General features: G+C 32.5%; 1 long non-coding RNA gene across 1 annotated transcript; it reads left to right on the top strand.

Annotated features, from left to right (window-relative positions):
• The first annotated feature begins 1400 nt into the window (after positions 1-1400).
• LOC139503775 (uncharacterized) lies at positions 1401-5706 on the top strand. The gene is made up of 3 exons (XR_011659189.1): positions 1401-1518; positions 3514-3712; positions 5093-5706. It is a non-coding gene; the product is annotated as an uncharacterized lncRNA (long non-coding RNA).
• The last annotated feature ends 513 nt before the right edge of the window (positions 5707-6219 follow it).

The following is a 6219-nucleotide window of genomic DNA, read 5'->3' as shown; positions in this document are numbered from 1 at the left end:
AGTTCGATTCAGGCGCGGATCCAGAGGGGGGAGGGGGTTCCGGGGGGGTTGGACCCCCCCTTTTTTTGGCCGATCAATGCATTTGAATGGGGACATGTAGTTGAACCCCCCCCTTTTTTGCCCTGGGTTAGGACCCCCCCCCTTTTTTAAAATGGCTGGATCCGCCCCTGCGATTTCAACTTCTACCAAAATTTAACTCTAAAATAAGAAGCGTATAAAGAATATAAACATCCATCATGTGTGCAGATATGATTACGGTAATGGGTCCTGAGTGCACTTTGTATGTCCTGAGTGCACTCAGGAGGTCCTGAGCGGTTGTTTAGACGTACCCGAAGAATAAATCATTTCCTGAACCTAAAATACATTTATCTGTAATTAAAGAAAATTCGCCTAAAATATTCTCTCATATAAAAATTCGCCTAAAACATTCTCTCATATAAAAATTCGCTTAAAACATTCTCTCATATAAAAATTCGCCTAAAACATTCTCTCATATATTTAAACAATTAATTGTAAAATAATTAATTCAACGTCGGACTTTCTGTCTGTTTACTAATACTTTTCTTGTTCAGTTTAGTTTATACCCATAATAGATGAACGGAAATAAGTACTTTTTTTAGGAAAATTTACAACTAGATGAACGGAATTAAGTACTTTTTAGGAAAATTTACAACTCAAATTTTCAAAAACAAAATTCTACACTTTTTACCTGGATGTTTTTCTCTGTCTCGAAGCCGCAACCTTTGACCCCGTATCAAACGTAGCGACCAACACCTCACATGACGTATTCTCGATGTTGAGGCATTGACAATATACAATCACATTTATCAATATACAGCAAGTAAGTAATTTGGTGTTGAATGCCAGTAGATCAGAATTTGTTAATTGAACTTTACCTGTTTAAGGGGCACTAGCTGCCAAATTCATGTTCTTCATCGATTTTAATAAAATTCACATTAAACGTGTATATAGTGTTGAATTGTTTATTAAAATGTTGCGCACAATCTTGGCTGATATGCATAAAACCATTATATTTCATGACACTGCATGAAAAAGAAATTGACTTATCGTATAATACCAGAACCAGAGACATATATATTGTATCTAATATCTCTGCCAGAACTAAAAAATAAACTACAGTAAGTCCACATACACATAAGAGGGTTTGAATGTGAATTAACAAAATAGAGAACAAAGGACAAAGAAAAAAAAAGGAATAAAGAATAGTGAAAGAAAGAGAATACTGGAAAAAAGTGTAAGTTATTAAAAATATAACTAAAAAAAGAAGACAGAAAAAAAGACACCCCTCCGAGACGAGCCTTACATGCACTGTTATTACCCAAGGTTAATTTTACGGCGGCTCATTTTATTTTGGCTTAGAAATAAACATAATTGACAAGTTTCCTTCCCCTGCATTTTCGATCCCACATGTAAATAGCACGGTGATTTTCAAAAAGACATTGATACATCATTACAACACACACTTGCCGTCAGTATTTGAATATATTGATTAAGAAGGTATAGAAGATTAATGCACGCACACTATTATCCACCACTGGCCTAAATAGTTAGTCCGCAAACAACGAGGGTAATAAAAACCCAGCACTTTGAACACAGCCACCGGCACCGGTGTGAATCTGAAAGCTTCCCACTATCCATTTCTACCCATAGAAAACTTTTGCCTTTCATTTATCAAAAATGAAATATGTTGATATTAATGGTATATAAGAATTATTTGGGAATTCAAACCATTCCTATTGTAAGTGATAAAACTAAATTTATATCAGGGTGATTGAAATGAGGAAAAAAAGGGGGGATCAGGAGTTCAGGGCCCCCTGTTTGGGAAAAGAATTGGTTGATTATATATGGAATCACTGAGTCATGGCAGGAGCAGGCCCCTCTTAGGCAGTCGGTGGACCCCAACTATGAAAAATTCTGGATCCACCACTGTGGTCAGGGTGGTCTTCAGTTGTATTATCTTTTTTAAAAAAAATTACACCTGTATAGTGTATATTCTTTAGTGTAAATCAAGGGAAAATACTGTGAACTATCTGTGCATTGGGGCTTATTAAAAGGTATTTCGGGGGGGAAGAAAGAAGGGAGGGTGAGTCCATGGGAGGTAATCCCCACCCCTTTCAATTTGAGAATATGCTATTATCTTGTAAACGGTCCAGATCCCCATCCCTAAACCATATAAATTCTTGAATGGGACGATAAAACAAATCAAATGAAATTAAAAGGAGGTCTTTGGGGGTTTCACCACTCTGTTCAATTTGAGAATGTGCTATTATCTTGTGAACGATCCAGATCCCCACCCCTAAACCATATATATTCTTGTCGGGGACAATAAAATTAATAATGAAATAAAATAAAAGTGAAGTCCCACCCCCTCTAGTTTGAAAACTTGTAAACGGTCAAGATCCCCACCCCTAAACCATATTTATATATTCTTGTATAGAACAATAAAACAAATAAAAGGAAATATAGGGAGAGTCCATGGGGTTCACCCCCACCCCCACATGTTTGAGAAACTTTTAAATGGTTGAGATCCCCTGTCATCCAGTGGTTAGGTGAAAAAATTTCAGGATCCCTGATCCCCACCGTCAAACCATATATATTCTTGTATGAGACAAAAAAACAAATCAAATGAATATAGGATCATCCCCTTTGTCTTGGGTTGGGAACCCCCCTTTTTAAAATGGCTGGATCCGCCCCGGCATACCATCTAGCTAGCTATAAAGGCTTTAAAAATATGAAATCAAACAAGGAAATTAACAGTGTAGGCAACTGTTTTGAATTTAAAAAAAAGTCTTTTACATATATAACAATGTTAAATTTTTTGTGCATTTATTTTTGCTTATCGTATTTTCAATAATGGACAAAATTGCATGATTGAATATTGTAATTTAAGAAAAATCAGCATACATGATATAAAATGGGAAGTGGAAACTGGGAATTTGACAAAGAGACAACAACCCAATCAAAGAGCAGACAACGGCCGAAGGTCACCTATGGGTCTTCAATGCAGTGAGAAAAATTCGGCACTGGTCTTCAGCTCATAAATATGTATCAGAAATGAAAACGAGATACAGCTTTCAGTTGTATTAATAAAAACCTCACAATAAGTTCTGAATATCAGAATATACAGTATTGCAAGATTCTCTCAAAATGTACACATAGAGCTGAAAAACTGTCAGTGACTGTAAAATTAATCATGCTAACATTAAAGTCCATGGAGTCCATCTTAATATGCATACTCTCGTACAAAGAAATATAAGTATGCAATAGACATCAAGTTTTCAAAAATTAGAGTATCTATGCAATTAATTTACGACAAGATCTTAATCAAGTAATAATTTCGGTTTGTTTAAATATTTCGGAGGTTAGTATGACCTCCTCTTTGGTGATGATGTTTTCGTTTTAAAGTTGGGAAAATTGTTTGTACATGTACCAACAAAAATAAAAACACAAAGTCAATCTAGAATTATGTTTTTATCATTTTTTTATGTTTAGGTTGTCAGCAAGATGAAAAGGACAAGTATGCAGTTCAAAATTCAAAATGTGGATAAGTTGAGGTTCTAGGTCTTACCTTTGCAGATTTTCATATTTTGCATGAATGAAATCAAAGGTTATATGATGGACAGCAGAGAAAGAAAAAAACAACTTTTCAATTATCCTGCTCCTGGATAAATGTAAAACATCTTGTTTTTCGGTAAGTTTTATGCTCTGTTTTGATAGTGTTAGTGCATTCATCTTTCCAGTCTTTCCTCTAAATTGTAAGTTTTTGGTGAGTGTTCACCATGAATTTCAGTAAGTAACTTGTGGATTTACATGTATATACTCAAAATTTAGTACTAATATTAATGGGATTTTAGCATGACATCCTGCCAAATGCTTGTTAATCATGTTTATGTTCCAGAACAAACAAGTATTTGGACTGTACGCTTGCCCAATTTTAAGAAGTTGGTCAAGTTTATTACAAACAAATGTACAGTACAGATCAACATAACTGAAATCTTTAATAGATTAATACAAAAAGTTTAATTGCAGTTAAAATAAAAACACAGGTTTGGTCGAGCTGGTACCAGACAGTACAAATATACTTAAATGGTCTGACTGTACACATATGGTGGGACTGTAAGTTCTGGACCGTAAAAGTAACATCCGAATACTGATATGGTCTGGAACATTTATACATGTCTTAAAATTAATATCAAACACATTGGTGTTTGATAGAACTATAATGTTTTGGGATATCAAAATCAAAAATATCCCATTTTTACTTTTAATAAAGACATGAAAGAAGAAGATTATTGATGTATGTTTAAATGTATATTAAAATGAGACAGCAAGCCAACAACACAAAAAATAAGGATAAAACATACATATTTTTTTTGTATCAATGTTATAATTTCCAATATGTTCAAGGTATTTTTTCATTGAAATAAAACACAAATTGAAATCTGTCTGAACTTCAAAAGCTTAAAGAAATATTGTTTCTGTTGTCTGCATTTTGTATAATATATTGCAAATTCTTGTGAATAATGGAATGTTATTATAGTTGTCTAAACTTTTAACATTGATCTTTATACAGTAAATTCATAAATTATTGCGTGCATTTATTATTGCGATTCTGTCATTTTAGACTTAAATGCGATTTTAAATTTTACGATTTTGAGAAAAATCCTGTTTAATCCATATAAAATATTTCATAATGCGAGTTTAAATTATTGCGTTTACAACTCCGTTGCATTTTTCGCAATAAAAAAAACTCGCATTAATTCCGAATTTACAGTATATATATATATTATGTATATAACTTGGGAAAATACCCAAATGTTATAAAGAAGAATAAATTAATTGATTGTTATATGGTATTAGAATAGGAAGATGTGGTATATTGCTAATTTGACAACCCTCCATCAGAGACCAAAGGATGTAGGCCGTTAGCAACTGATGACACTGGACAACCTTTAACAATCAGTAAAATCCATATCGCATAGCTATTTTTATTGAAAATCATATTATTGCTACATGTATGAAAACAATTTTGTATAATCCATTACTTTAGATTTTATTGGTTCTTTTTCAGAAGGATTGAAATTCACCACCTAGAATAAATGGAGAAAACATAGAAACAAGACCAGAATAAATTCAAAGACAAAAGTTGGATCAGTTATTATTTTCATCACTCAGTCAATGATTTGAAGTTCTTTTAAATTCAAAAAAATATTGAAACCACAATAATGTCAAAGTTCTGTGCTGAATGTCCAAAAAGTGGACTATACCATCAAACAATGCTGGATGATAAGAAACTATTAATGTTTTGTGTTGAGAGATATTGTGAAAAAAATAGATTTACTTAAATAGCTACTAGTATGTTAAGCCTAACAATAGAGTTTTTATTGATTTCAAATGGCAAATAATTGTGTTTCAAGAAAGTATTCTATAATTCATGAATAAACATATATTGATACTTACATTATCTGCTTTGTTGTTTAAAAGTTTAGTTTTGAACAGTTAAAGAACAATATGCTAAATTAACATTTCCCAAGAAAAAAAGATATTCAATTAAAAAGATTCATCTTATAATAATTTACTACCAAATAGAAAACATTGTAACATACACATTACTGTTTATTTATATCTATATATTTACAATTAGAATCCCATAGGATTTTAATTTGTCCCATGGGATATTAAAAATCCCATGGGATAATAAAAATCCCATGGGATTTTTTTTGTCCCATCGGACAACAAATATCCCATGGGACTACAATAATCCCATGGGACAAAAAAAAATCCCATGGGATTTAACCAAAATCCCATGGGATAATGGTAAATCCCATGGGATTTTGCCCTGTCCCATGGGATATTGAAAATCCCATGTTTTTATAATTCAAATTGCAAAATAAATATGAAAGTAACTGTAGAAAACCAATGAAATTATTGAATCCCATGTAATTCTGCACATTTTGGTTATATACATGATATTGTAGCTCTTGTTTGAGGCGGCGGCGGATTTGCAAATGAGTGTTTTGCAAATTAAAAGTGTCCAGTGTTAATTAGTCAAATAATCATATAAGTAGGTATACCATTATAACAGTACAGCAGAATAGGATCAAATGGATTTTTAGCATTAATGAATGAATTTAATTTCGTACCTTCTCAGTCAGAAATAAAAACTTCCCTTTAATTGGTAAGTTCCTTTACATTATG

The sequence above is a fragment of the Mytilus edulis genome, chromosome 14 (genome assembly GCF_963676685.1).
Source record: "Mytilus edulis chromosome 14, xbMytEdul2.2, whole genome shotgun sequence".
NCBI lineage: Eukaryota > Metazoa > Mollusca > Bivalvia > Mytilida > Mytilidae > Mytilus > Mytilus edulis.
Note: the sequence above shows the minus strand (reverse complement) of the source record. Positions and strands in the feature narration are given on the sequence as shown.